At 37.2% G+C, this 15659-nt stretch overlaps 1 protein-coding gene across 8 annotated transcripts in view; it reads right to left on the bottom strand.

Moving 5' to 3' along the window:
• The window catches only part of TMEM117 (transmembrane protein 117), a 423429-nt gene that overhangs the window by 182908 nt on the left and 224862 nt on the right, over nucleotides 1-15659 (bottom strand). The window lies entirely within an intron of this gene.

Genomic DNA, 15659 nt, shown 5'->3' with positions numbered 1-15659 from the left:
AATCAACAAGAATAGGGAGTAAATATAAAGGACAGCGAACAGAAGGATGGAAACTAAATGATACTATTACTATAGTAATAACAATAGCTAAGATGTAGTCAGTGCTTCCTATGTGCTGGGCATTTTTCTAAGGGCTCTGCCTGCATTAACTCCCTAACGCCCTTAATCTATATGCTATTGAATGTTAACTACTCAGCATGTGCTAGGGTGTGTCAACGCACACATGCATTTAGAAATGAGAGCATAAACAATTCTACTGATTTAATTCACAAAACTCCCATAAAGTGGACACTGTTCTTACTTTCCTTTTAAGGAAATGGGAGCAATAAAAACAACAAGAGCAGCTAGCATTTATGACAGTCTGCTGTGACCCACGTTCCATGCTAAGTACAAGGATGTATGTATCCGTTCACCTTACTAACAGGAAACTAAGGCCCAGGTCATAGAATTTCTAAGTTACAAGATTGAAATTTGAACCCAGCTCTAGGTAAAATTCAACATTCTTTCCACTACCAATTTAAAAAGGTTAACTCATCTTTATCGTTTTTTTTGTTTATTAAGATAGGGACATACACAACAAACTTCAGAAACCTTTTCATGAAAACACAGTTATAACCACAAACTTCCAGGGATTAAGTTGCACTATGCTAAATGTTAAGTAGGGAAAAAAATGTATTTTTGGTGTCAAATAAAAGAGGTCTTACTCAACATCCATAAATAACCCCATTGCCCAAGGCTCATGAAACCTCTTGATCATAATCAATAACTGTGTAACCTTTGGCACACAATGTGTCCATTTCTTCAACTATAAAATGGGAATAATAGTAAATATACCTAATAGTATTGGGTCTAAATAACTCAACAGATTTAAAAAATTTAGAAGTGGTTCTGACACAGGCGCTCAATAAATTTTATACGTTGTTGTTACTATGACAGCTACTATAATTCCTTTTGAATCACCAATATGAATTGGGGCATTGACAGATTAATTTCTTAAACAATACAATGAAGTCCAATATTATTCAATAGTTGTAATCTTGGAGAATTATGTATAATTCAAATTTTTAATAAAATAAATAGCACTTTCTTAAATTAAGCTTCATTGATGGATTACTATACACTGTAATCAAGCATTCCCCTTTATCATTTATTTTTTTAAATAAAATTGTTAAAAGGGAAGGGAAAAGTGGAGAAACCTGGATTTTTTCTTTCTTTCTTTCTTTCTTTTTTTTTTTGCTGAGGAAGATTCGCCCTGAGCTAACATCTGTTGCCAATCTCCGTCCTTTTTTGCTTGAGGAAGAGTAGCCCTGAGCTAACATCTGTGCCAGTCTTCCTCTATTTTGTATGTGGGTCATCACCATAGCACGGCTGACAAGTTGTGTGGCTTCGTGCCTGGGATCCGAACCCATGAACTCAGGCTGCAGAAGCAGAGGGCACCGAACTTAACCACTACACCATAGGGTCGGCCCTGAAACCTGGATTTTTATAGTAACTTTCTGTATGTGAATTATATAAATATGTGTATATTTACATACACACACATATATACATATAGAAAAACTTTACTTAACACATGAACAAAGTAATTAGATGATCAATAAAAGGACACAATTGATTTGGTGATTTAAAAGAGTTAATGCTGCTTACAGATGCATGAGCCTTACTCCAGGGAGCGGCTTGGCCATCTACACATTCTCAGTATTTATTTTTATCCCTGGAACACCTTCAGGAAATGTCATGTTGTTTTCCAGGTTGGTGGCAGGGTCCTGCTAATTTACAATCTGCCACTTCTCTCTCAGTCTTCTCTTGGCCAGGGTTTTTGTGTTTTCATCCGCTCTCTGATCTGAAACTAGGAACCTGGGTGGAGACTGGCGTTTCCCTAAATTGCCGACATTTGTTTCTGTGCCGTCTCTGTCATTTCCACATCAGCACTTTGTTCCTCACCAGGCATCTGGAGCTTGGATTCTTTTTTTAAGTTACTTTTAGTACCTCAAGAACCATCCCAAATAAGTTCATTCTGTTGATGATCTCAACAAAGTTACAAAGTAATTAATAATAATTTTGTCAGCTTTTTTACTTTTAATAATATGTTCAGGGACAACGGTTAACATATTTTAGGGGATCAAGTGCTAATTCACAGGCATGCAGAAATTATATGCCTCACAGTTTGACATCAAATCTTGTGATTATCTGGCTGCACATTATACTCATGAATTTCAAGCATGAATGGGCAAAGCCTTCATTAAAAATTATGGACCCACTGTTCAAGAAAAAAAAATGCCAACATCAAAAGTGAGACTGGCATTTGGTAAGCTTTCAAAAGAACAGCTCTGCAATTGTTTCAGCCTGATTAACCATTCACACCTTTGCATTTTAGAAAACTAAACCATCTGCAGTTTTTGCTTTTTTTTAAAAAAAAGGTTTTTAAGGAGTAAATAATGTGATTGGACATTGTAGTCTGTTGTTTCTGCAGGAAAAGAGAACAAGAGCTAGTGTCCAACAAGCTGGCAAGTAACGTTTCTCAAAGGGGAGGAAAAGCCAAGAAGAGGGCAGGGATTTGAAGGCAGGATCAGACACCGCATCTGAAGAGAGCCACTTAACATTCTGAAGCTCTACAGGTACCAGCCTTTCACATTCAATAGCTACAATAATTGGTGATTAACAATGATTGCCACTCACTGCCCCCACTGATGAAATGTTATTCCAGGACCTACACAATTCCCTCCAATTCTCTCTCCATTAAATATTTTCCATTTACCCGCCTCCCCATCCCAATCATCCCAATTACCGCAGACTTCCCCACACATCTCTTCCTCTCACTAGCACTAGCATCACACACGCATCACCCCAGTCTCTTAGGCTGTTGGCATCTTGTACTATGTAACCCTTGCTCCTCCTTGCCACCTTCCTTCTCCACTTGCACATTAGCTACAATCTGTCAGCCAGCTGTACCACAGCAAGGATGCCAAAGAGCAGGTCAGACACTGACAGCTATTGACAACACGGTCAACAATCATTTTTCCTATTGTCTAGAATCTCTGTAACTGACTTTTTCAGGACTTGCTAATTTTTTTTGAAAGTTCCCAAATGCAATTTAATTTTTACAATATTTCTAAAGTTTATTATTTTCCATCTGCATTAAAACACCCCATACCCAACATTTAAAACTCAACAATATATCATTAATTTTTTTAGGATGCCATGGCAACCAAAGAATAAATTTGAATTTGAATAAAAGAACTCAGCCTCCCTTAAAAATCTTCTCTTAGCTGAGAAGAATAGTAATATAATTTTATGTGGAGCCTTGTCAAGTGCTTTCAAGAAATGTCAAACTATATTTTTTGCCATGGAGTTTGCTTAATCCCATAAGACTCTATCTCGCCTTTATGTTGACAAATGAACAGTACTGGAATATCAGGGATCTGAGCTTCTGTCAAGATCCACTTCACATCAAAAGTTGTTGTTCTTGCGCAGCTGTTTTCTCAAAACTTCCGAATTAAAATCTACATTTACCTTACCTTATGATTCCCCTGAGTTTGCTAGTGAATTCCTTTGTTGTCACACCTTAATTGACTCCAAGCTTTACTTTTCTAGACAAGTCAGTGAACTGTTCTAGAAACATAACACAGCAGGAAAATCAGAGGAGAGGTTCCTGATCGTTGTCATTGACTAGGAAAATGCCATTTTTACTCATCTGCTTCCAAAGTTTGCTTCCTGAATGGCATGCATGGGCCAAACTCCCTCCCTTTTATATGTTCCTACATAAAATCCATTTTAAAGAATATAAAATTAGTATTTTAATAAAATCTGCAACCTGGACTATACTAAAATAAACAGTACTAAAAGTGTATGGCAAGAAAACTATTTAAATGAGGGTCTTATTTTTACCTTTAATACAGGTAAAGCAACTCTAATACTATTTGGAACTCAGGGCCCATCAGAAGGGACAATTATGAGACAGTTTTTAAGGCAGTTAAAAGCTCAAATTATCTACTTTGTGTCAAGATTATATTTTAAAATTCAGCATTTTTCAACACTACTTTTTAGTCACTTATTTTAGCAAATAGGGACTATGATTTATCCAGTCAAGACTATCTTGTCATCTTTTGGAAAGCATATCTGAAATATAAGTATTCCTTAAAGAACATAAACTTATTGTGAATTTTCATCACTAAACATAATTTATATCTTAATTCCTATCAGCAGTGGAAATTCTGGCAAGTGATATAACATTAACATCAGGTATATTTATAATTTAGAGAGACCTACTTAAAGCTGACCTCATTAAAAAGATCCTCACTTAAATACATAGTTTGCTATGAAAAATAGTGACTATACAATCTTGGTATTAGTTCCTGTTTGGCTGAGCTGTGGGAATGACAGTAGAGCAAAAATAAAAAGATGTTAAAATTAGTAAAAAGTCTTCATTCAGAAAATGCAAATTGCAAACTACATTGTAAGATGTTCTCATTTATGAAACACCGTAATTTTTTAAATTAAGTAACACTAACAATATTAACAGTTATAATTCCATGTGCTTTATCTTTTATCTCACAGCAGTTCGCAGCCATATTCTCTAAGTAATAATTACTAAAAGTAAGCCACCCCCTGGGTAAATGACAATAATACTTCCTAACATTTAATGAGAGGTAAAGAATCAAATTAAAGCACATGGCGAACTGGAGGTACAGATCATTTGCTGGTGGGAGGGTGGATCAGAAGGAAGCTCATGTAGATGACACTGTATTAGAATAGGATAAATTAGCGGCCTGGCCCCGTGGCAGATGGTTAAGTTTGCGCGCTGTGCTTTGGTGGCCTGGGGTTTGCTGGTTCAGATCCTGGGTGTGGACATACACATGGGTCATCAAGCCATGCTGTGGCGGCATCCTACATAGAAGAACTAGAATGCCTTACAACTAGTATATACAACTTTGTACTGGAGCTTTGGGGAGAAAAAAAAAATAAGAGGAAGATTGGCAACAGATGTTAGCTCATGGCCAACCTTCCTCACCAAAAAGCATACCTTTAAAAAAAAAATGGAATAGGAAAAATTATGGCATAACTGTTCTTCTCTATATTATGAGCTAGCAGGAGGTGGGGGATGCCTGTCCTAATATCTGGAAAGGGAAACTGCTTGAATAATTTGAGCCAAAGCCCAGAGCATAGGGATATTGGTCAGCTTTTTAACAAGGTAGGGATACTTAAAGGGGAATTCACTGAGCATCAGAAGGAATCATAGTCAAAGCCACTCTGGAAGAAGCCCAAATAGAGCTGTAGACTTAGCACCAGAGGCTAGGTAAAATTAACTGAGCACTTACATTGCCCTGTGGCGACGTGTGGGCCCTCAAGGTGCTGGGACTCCATGAGGAAGCCAGCCCTCCTCTCACCCATCTTTGCCTTCATGCTTTCTTCTCTGTTGTAGTCTCTCAGCACCAAAAGATTCCTCTCCTTGGCTTCCCTTCAGCTTTCACATCAGATGGTTATGACCCCAGAGCATATGTCAAAATATTCCCATGCCAAACTTCCTGGAATCACCTTACAGAAATGGTCCCCAACATGTCTGCATATTAGACTCTCTGGGAACCTTTTAAAAATTCCAACACCCAGGCTACAATCCAGACAAATTAAATCACACTCTCTGGGAGGGGGACTCAGACACCAGTCATCGTGGATGCTCCCCAGGTGATTCCAATGAAAGACAAATTTGGGAACCACTGCCTTATGGAATTCAGGTACAAACTGATTGGGACAACCAACAAAACAATAAACTTGGTTCATTATATCTATAAAGAAACTGCCCAAGAGCTTTATAAACACTGACACTTTAATGTTATTTGTATTCATTTTAGATTTCCACAATGCATATTCATTAAGTACCCATCTGCATACCATTTCCTTATGATAAAGCAAAGCTAGTCAGTCAGTCAACAAATACAGCATGAGCTGTTAGGTCTCTCTGCACCCATGCTGGTAAGGGCTAACCTGACCGTAATAACAAGCATTTCATTAACACTTCAGAAAGTGCTATTACAAAAATGTTTTTTGCCCACTTGAGCCTTAAATGTTTGGGTGGAATGAGTGCTAAGTGGTACAAGGACTCTGGTTGTTCATACAAGGCAGCTATGATTAGAGTACAGGGAGCTCTTGTCTCCCCTGCATCTTGTGGTCATAACAAAACGGGGAGAACCAACCCTTTAGAGAATGGACAAGTTTATGAGGTGTGATAGAGATGTTCCAGAACAGCACATGCCCAAAATTCACTCCTCATGCTGATCTTTCTACATTCATGTCATGTGTCAGTTTCCAGCTTAATGCCCCCTGTTTATAAAGCATGAAACAGAAGACCAGTGGGCAGAATTTGTGTTGAAGTTATATTCTACTCCACATTCTTGATATTTTTGTACTAAACTGAATTTTGATGCTTCTTCATAGGGAATACGCTCTCTGGTTCAACACAGCTCCCCCCTCCCTTTCACACACATCCTTTTATCTCATACCAGATGTTTCACACTTTTACTAGATCAGCCTGGCCCTCAGGGCATTTGAATTTGCAAATCCAGTGTTTATTATTTATGCAAGTTTAACACAGAAAACTACTGTCACTTAGTAAAACCTCACCACAAATTGATGACTTAGGATGCTGAAAGAAGGCTGGGAAGATATGAGTAGACCAAAAGATATTATGGGACATCAACTGCTACACAGGACAAATACTCGCCATTCCAGCAAGTCTTGGAAAGGGCTGACTGGGGCAAGGCTCTGAATGAGAGTCCTTCAATGAAGGGAAGTTAACTTTACATGCAATGATATCATAACTCCATTTTTACCATATTTAATATATTCTAATGTTTATTCCCTCACTCATTTGTTATTCTGTAGGTAATTAGTGTATATTCATAAAGTGAGTAATCCTTCATAAATCTAAATCTAAATTCTTCATAAATCTAAAGAAGATTAATGAATAAGTGAGCAAGACTGTCAGAAGGGCCTTGGACGGCTAAAGGTCTGTAACTTTGCAGCATCAAAATTAGGTAAAATATTCAAAAATAACATAGAGACAACCTATTTGATGAGTTTTTTGGGGGCTAAAATAGTGCTAACATTCATTTTGTATATACATTATTTTGATATTTTAGAAAATGAATTTTTAAATGGTCTTTGAAAAGACATTTTATATTTCTACCAAAATAGTAAAACCAATTTTTTGGTCAATAAATAAATATTTTAACAAATATATAATTTTAATTATACTTAGCCCCCTTTTAATATTCAAAAGCATTGTACAATAAGCTTGTATAGTAAATTATAAGATCACTGTATAAGTAAATATTCATTCACAGAATGAATGAGTTTAGATAGACAGCATCTGGTTAGGCAGAATATTGGTTCATTTTGCTAATTTTTTATTTAAGCAAAATAAAAATGCATTTTTTTTTAAATCTGCACTTAGATTCATCAAAAATCTTCCATTGATTCTATGACCTCTAGTGGAAATTGAAAATGCCAAATAGAAATTAATTATAACCGAAGTCAAAGAAAAAAGTACTCAGATGTTGAAAATTACTAGCTTTCATTTTTCTTCAATAGCTACAGGTTCACAGTATCTTTTATGACGTATTTTAAAACCCTTTACGAAATGTGCTATTCTTTTCAATGAAAACAGACAGCTTCTCTCCTATTTCATCTCACGCACTCGACTCATCAGGCATTACTTCTCACATATCGTCTGCATAGTAGTCAAGAACAGTTTGGAAGTTTTAACTTGGTACATGTGCTGTCCTAACTGTCTGTGAGCCCTGGTATACAGCATTAAATAAACTACGCATGTGGACCTACCCTTCTGTTGTATTCGATATCTTTGGAGATGTCAAAGATATTTATTTGGTATTAATACTGAACTAGTAATTTCCATTACTATTGTATGCTTAATTGACTCCTTTCCTTGTGCAATGTCATGTTCACAAAGCTACTTAAGATGTTTCATTGAGCCACTTGGTAGTCTAGTGAAGGATACTGAGTCAGATCCATGTCTTGGATCAGCCTTAACATATTTTGTCCGCCAGGGCGAAAGGGAGTTCTTTTTTTCCCAATCAGCCTTCAGATAAATAAGAACAGAGAAGGATATGTGCCAAACATGATTTTATTTAACCATTCGTTATCAAAATAGTCCCTCTGTTCACTTGAGTTCTTCAGTCTCTTGAAACATCATGCAACAGCTTTTATAAAGCAACAACCACAAACCATAAGTACCAGGAACTTTATTGCTATAAATTTCCTTTTGATGTTTATAGAACATTTAACTACAAATGCAACAGACACCATGAATATAAAAATCTTCAGTGCTCTAAAAATCCTCGGGGCAAACAACTGCTAAAGGATAGCAATTCCAAATAAACAAAACACTTAGCACTTAACTAACCAGGAATTACAATATCTGTCTTAATGATAGTATAACACAAAGCTATTCTTTCACTTTCTTCCAGTCCCAGAAATAAGATGCTTTCAACCACCTATATTTGCTAAAAGGGCATAGGAATAAAAGCTAAGTTTTCTAAAGTTTAAAAGTCATAGTTTGGCTGGGATGTGATGCATTATCACTTAGGACCTGAAAAGATATGCATGCCCCTCCTCTCAACTGAAGACAAAATTCAACAGATTTTATTGACATGCTGGCACAAAAAAGTATCCAAGCAACTTCTATGTCTATATCCCATGTCTTATTAAGATCTATGATTAAATAGTCCCAAGAAAATGATTTACCTTAGCAGGGTAGTATAGTAGTTGAAAACATCAAAATGTTTGGAAACTAAATGTTTGGAAACACGTGCAGACACACACACACACAATAGTGCTTGGCTCACAGGAGGACACATTAAATAAAAAGTAAAAGAAACGTATAAGGGGAACGATCCAACTACTTGTAAAATTACTACAAAAAGAAGTATACAGCTTCCTTTTTCAAGTTCTAATCCGAGCTAATATTAACAACCAGCACTCATTTCATTATATTATTGACTGTCAGAAGGAAAAAAAAAATCAAATATCACTATGTCCTGGCTTTTATTTAAAGTTTTTCATCATGTTAGGAAAATCATAAAGAATGTGTGGACAAAAAGGACACCTGCCCTGAGGAAGTATAAACCAAGTAATAGAAATAAAGTATAATGGAAGTAAAAAGCACTAAAACTGAGTTGGGGATGGAAAAGAGGAAAAGCAAGCATCTCCTGCCTCTAATGGAGGGTCTTTTTATCAGTGAGGTCCTTCGTGTCTTTCACATCTTAATGTAGTTCAATTCAATATACTTTCCTAGATGCTTTTCATACTCTTAGAATAATGTATTCCATAAATTTTTAATAAATGAATATAAATTGCATATAATATATCTATAACATACTATGGAGTTTTTGATAGACATTGAATTTAGGAGACATAGCAGAGTGAGAATTTGTGCTTCTGTTCTTAAGTATCTACATGCTATACTACAACCTTTTTTACTCAGAAATCCTTTTTTATTTCACATCATATTCTGTTAATACTTTAAAAATCCAACAGACCTGACAATTAAAAGACCCTCAATCACCATTTGTGATGCTATCTGAAAATAGGAGGTTAGACTCTCCTGTCTTATTAATTTTTTAGGGAGAACTTATTATTTTGAAGGAACATGAAACACAATGCTAAATTATTTATAGAGACATTAAAATATTTATACATGCAAAGGCAAAATGACCATATTTGGTTCCCTCTACATTTTCTAATGAATAAAAAGGAAATGTAAAAAATTATTCCTCTTGTATACTCTGTTTCAATCAGAGGATAAAAGAACTGGCAATGTTTTTTGGCAATTATGTGTGCCATTAAGTCTCCTGTCCTTGGGTTTTGTCTGTGTGGTAGTCAATGTCGGCGCCCTGCCTAGATCCTCTTTGCCTACTGGTACACCCCATTCCCCAAGAACATTAAGACCTGCCCAGGGGATCAGGCCAAGGGTAGAGCTCACTTGAGGCCATATGACCACATCTTTGCTTAGCTCCCCCTATTCTCTCTCCTACTTCTCTCATCTCCTTACAGGTTTCCCTGAAGAGCATTTTCTCAATAAATCATATGGCCCAAATCCCTGATGCATGTTCTTTTTCTCAGGAATCTCACTTAAGACAGAATCTTTATAGAATGATAGTATATTACCTAATTAAATGTTTGGTCCAGTTTCCATTTTCACTGTATAAAATAATGCAATGCAACATACAAATTTAGTACACATGGGTTAACTAATAGGGAAGGAAACTGAAGTCATAAACTAGCTCTAATGAATAAGTAGACAAAGAGAACAAAAGAGCAAACTCAGAGTAATTCTGGGCTCTTGGGTCCAGTTCCACTGGTTAAATATCTGATTGTGCCCTTTCCATTTGTCACATACACTTGTTCAATGACTTTGCTAAGGTTAATTCTGCTATTCCATGTTTCACACTTTAAGACCTTTTTTTTGGTGAGGAAGATTGGCCCTGAGCTAACATCTGTTGCCAATCTTCCTCTTTTTGCTTGAAGAAGACTGTCGCTCAGGTAACATCTGTGCCAGTCTTCCTCTATTTTCTATATGGGATGCTGCCACAGCATGGCTTGATGAGCCGCATGTAGGTCTGCGCTGGGATCTGAACCTGCAATCCCCAGGCCACCGAGGCGGAGCATGCGAACTTAACCACTACACCACCAGGCTGGCCCTTTAAATTCTTTTTTATTATCAAGTTCAGTAAGCTACTATTGCTACTTTATTTCAAGTACTAAATCAATTCAATTATGTTTTATTCTGTCATTTTGAAATATCAGAGGAAGAGAAATAATTAGAAAACTGGCATTGATCATAACATGAATTGTCAAGCTCAATGCCAGACAGAATAACAAGCAAGATGTCATGTTGGTTATATTCCAGGTTACTGTTCATTGACAAACTAAGCATTTGCAAAACAGTCCACAAAATAGTGACATGTATATAATAGAAAATTTTGAACTATTATTAATTTGATGAAATGAAAATAACACAATCACAGCCCTTCCTTAGTAAGTGTGCAATAAGCATGAGAAAACAATAAAAAACTCACCAAGTTTTAGGTTAGTATGTATACACAATCACAAAATTTATTTCATATTTCCTACATTCAACCTTGAAGGAATACTTTACTCTCAAACACTGCAGAAATATTTCCTCCCTCTATTGTGTTCTAGATTTATAAAGTAATACTAACCCAGAAGGAGTATCAATTATTCTCAAGCATACACCATTCTTTAATTCTCTCTGCCTCTGTCCACTGAAGTTTAACTAATTGTTTTATGTAGTACTAGTTCTGTGCTTAAATGGTTGAAGGGACGTATCTCAACTTAGCTTCCTTCCGTCCCCAGAGTCAGGAGCAGAACTACGACAGCAATAATGACCATTCAAAGAAGCCTCCGGCAGGATCTGAGAAGCTCAACCTTTGTTTTATCAAAGAATGACTTTTATACTCAAAGGTTACACCACCATTCTGGGAAAACTACATCAACAATCTGTTACTTCCATTCAAGGAGTTTTAGAAGCAAGTGTCTTCCTGGTTAAGGAAACAAGCTCAGCAGGAGCAAGTGGAGGCGCTGGGAGGAGAGGGGAAGAGATTGATATCTATGTACCCTGAACAATACAGCTTTCCTCTCTCCACCTTTCCAGCCTTCTAGAACGTCCATTTTACAATACTGAGTCACAAAAGTGAATGAAGAAAAAAGAAAGGGAACTCAGTGTTTATGTGCTCTAATGATCTATCTGTTTACTCTTTCAATAAATATTTCTTGAGCATTTATTTTATGCCTGGTACTGGGTTGGGTATTAGGAATACAATCGTGATCACAGTTGACATTGTATCCTCTCAAGAAGTTTCCAGTCAAGTAACGGAGAAAGAGTTTTCAGCTTTGTCTCTTTTTTTCCTAAACATTGGCACCTGAGCTAACATCTCTTGCCAATCTTCCTCTTTCTTTCTTCTCCCCATAGCCTCCCAGTACATAGTTGTATGTATCCTGGTTACAGGTCCTTCTGGTTGTGCTATGTGGGATGCCACCTCAGCATGGCCTGAAGAGCAGTGCCATGTCTGTGCCCAGGATCTGAACTGGCGAAACCCTGAGCCACTGAAGTGGAGTGCGCGAACTTAACCACTCGGCTATGGGGCTGGCCCCACAGCTTCGTCTCTTAAATAAACACAGTCTTTTGAAACAAAGATAATAGCAACATAAATATGAAGTATAAAATCTCTCTGAAGAAATAGAAAATGTGTGAAAAATAAGAAGGAAAACTTTGTCACTCATGTATTTGGAGAGATAATATAGTATTTACACATAATATGGGCACTGTTAAAATAGAAGGGTAAAATATATTTTTAAAAACATTTTTTCCTAAAATTATATTCTTACTAGAATTTCAATAGAGAGAAATAACTAAGCAAATTTTAAAATTTTATTTCTTGTTTTAATCTGACTAGAAAGGTTACATTTTATCAGTCCAAAAGTATTTCCACATAAAGGTATTGACTAAGCTTGTCTGGCTCTAATGGAACACCCAGTGCCAAGAAGAAAAAAAAAAAATCTGTTAAAATCACACACAGTTTTAAAAACATATGGTCACTATAAAAACCTGAAATAAAGGTAAAGTCAACTGGCAAACAACTACTAAATTGTTTTATGTGTGTGTGACAGTGCTTCACGGTAGAAGCTTTGCTAGTAATGGCACATATATGCACACACCCACAGACAATTCTAGGAAAAATATGTCAAGGCCAACCAAGGTCCTGTGACTATTGGGAGTTAAACACATAGTATATGGTTTTGTGATGACGATGCTTTAGGGCGACTTTAGTGTTTACCATTAGAATTGTCTTCTTTAGATCATGGCTCAACGTTACTCCATTTGCATCATTCCCTGTTGCCCCCCCCACCCCCACCCACCCAGACATGAACCGCCAACCTGTCTGATGCCCCTATCACTATCCTGAGCCATATACCATTTACCATATACATTTACCAGTAAGTGAAAGCTACTAGAGCAGGAGGAAGTAGGGCTGGGGAAAGGGGATGGTTAGGTATAGACAGACAGGAAGAGATTTTTCCCCCTGGTATTAAAGGAGAGGCAAGCAAATGCCATCACGATGTCCTCAGAATCCCCTGCCACCTTAGAAGCGAGCAGAGGCTGGGACCTTTGTTTCCCAAAGAGGGGATGGTAAAACTGGGCAATGTGCTGTGGGACTGGCAGACCCCCCTCAGCTCCTTGCTTTATGGCACAGAGCGTGGACAAACATGTGGCCACATGGCAATGATGTCGCATGAGTCACCCAGCATTTCTGTTTTGTGCATGTCTCCAAGACAGCGCCTCTCTGCTCCTATCAACATAAAGGGCCAGCTCAATGCTGAATTATATCATTTGTCACTTTATGTATATCTTTTATATTAATTTTTTTAAAAATCTATTTGACAAAAAAATTAGTAACTTCAACCCTGACTTATACATTTTTTTGTATTCTGCACAAGGCACACCACAGATCCAGGAAAAGTCAGGACTGCTTAGGAAACTGAACCCGGTAGAGCTGGATGTTCAGTAGGGTAAGAATCAAAGATATTTGTCAGATGGGCTGATATCAGCCTTGCCTGTGGATCACATCAGTCCTAGTGTGCCTTTTAAAACCACGGAAAAGTTCTGAATTATTTCCATAACAGAAAAATCCTCCATTTCAGAAATACATTAAATGGCACACTTCTATTGGAAATGTAAATAGTCACTTGCTTTTCCATGATAGTCACCTTTACCATTGATATTCACTTCCTGATGAGAATTCTATAGACAAAAGAAGGTCAAAGCTACCTTAGGCTCCTCTCATGAGGAAAACGATTACTTTTTAAAATGTTATCAATGCACACATATGTAGACATATAAATATTTATATGGAAACTTACCGCCTAGTCAGTGAATAGAAATGGGAATAGAAATGATGTGCTCTGGGAATCCACCGTGTGTGACTGTACTTTCAAATCAGGAGAGTACTGTGTTTCTTTTGCCATTTCTAGCCCAGTGTCTGATGGGGAAAGGTCAATATTTCATATAACACAAGGGAAAGGGACTTTAGTTTCTCCCCCAATATACAGACAGGAAAAGAACAGAGGCCCCAGAAGGTTAAGTGACTTAAGATATTGCTAGGTTAAACCTGTAACATAGTTTTCTTGACTCTCAATCCAGTTGTATTTCTGTGGTGCTGGCAGTACTGACTGGAGAATTAATCTATGGTATAGGAAAAGGCAAAAAGTTACCAGGTTAGCTAGTAAAAATAGAAGGCATTACAGTAGTAAATTTCGGAGAAACTATGAAACCAGTAAATAGGGGCAGAGCTATATATGGCCCAGGAAATACTATCTTGAGGGAAAGTCTGGGAAGGAGTTGGATGGAAGAGGATCACAAATAATGATGTCATCATGGGAAAGAAAATGATTTATGTATCAAATGGCTGACTTGAGCCTGCAAACTCCAGAGTACGCTCCTAGGTCTTGTTGGTCTGTCGCTTCTCCCCTGACTTTTATCAAGGTCAGTGTTTGATAGAAGTCAAGAAGCAAGGTACCATATACTCTTAGTCTATTCTAGCATTGGCAATTGCAAGGAAACTCCAGACGCTCTGGACCCCAGCTTCAGATAAGGTGGGATGTTCATGCTCCTGGGGCTCCATAAAAGGGTTAGGAATTCTAGGAAGACTGACCTGCCCTTCCATCATTTCAAAGGACTGGGCCTAGCCAAGAGGATGAGGGTCCAAAAACATGAACAACAACAATAAAGCACTTGTGTCTAGCACACACTGCAGCATTTTATGTCCTGTTATGGGGCCACACATTAAATCTTTAACAGAAAACCTGCAACACCGGTAGGAACTATTAATCTCTTTTAAGAAATGCGCAAACTGAGGCTCACAGGATTGTCTATTATTTGTGGAAAGTCAAACCATAGGGGCAAGATTGGAGAATCCAAATTTCTGAACTTAATCCACTTCTTTTCCATTTTATTAAGCAGATTCACCATAAAATGGAGTGAAAAATCACAATCCATAATTAATGTAGAAATTTTTCAAAAGGTATCACCTCAAATTTCAGGGAAATGACGTGTTTAAATTTCATATAGTTCCTTCTAAATAGATTTCCCAATGGAAATAGAAACTTTTGACATGAGGCAGCCTGGACTCAATGTCTGGCTTATTCTAATGGCTATTTCCAGTGATTATAAATAAAATAAATCACTTTTCAAATGTAATTTTCAAATTTTAAAATTAATGGAATGGGATGCATCTGATAATTTGTGCTATTAACATTCTAAAATTGAACGGAGGTGGGAGGAGGCTCCAAAACAGGCTATACAAACTCTTTTATGGCTACTTGATACCCTCGCAGGATAATCACAGTAGTAGCAGTTAAGATATTATTGCTTCATGCTCCTTGAAGACACCTGTTCTAGGTAAGAAGCCAAGCTATCAATAGAAATGGCAGTAACTGTTGTGGCAATATACCTGTGGTCTCCAGGGCACACGTGTAGGGGCCTGTCCCTGCCAAGCCTTGTTTAGGTCGAGCATCATCTTTCCTTTGGTAGGTCTCCTTTTCAAGTGAATGGATGAATAAAGCTA

This window comes from Equus asinus, chromosome 22 (genome assembly GCF_041296235.1).
Source record: "Equus asinus isolate D_3611 breed Donkey chromosome 22, EquAss-T2T_v2, whole genome shotgun sequence".
In the NCBI taxonomy this organism is placed as follows: domain Eukaryota; kingdom Metazoa; phylum Chordata; class Mammalia; order Perissodactyla; family Equidae; genus Equus; species Equus asinus.
The sequence above is the reverse complement of the archived record's forward strand: the minus strand, read 5'-3'. Positions and strand labels throughout refer to the sequence as shown.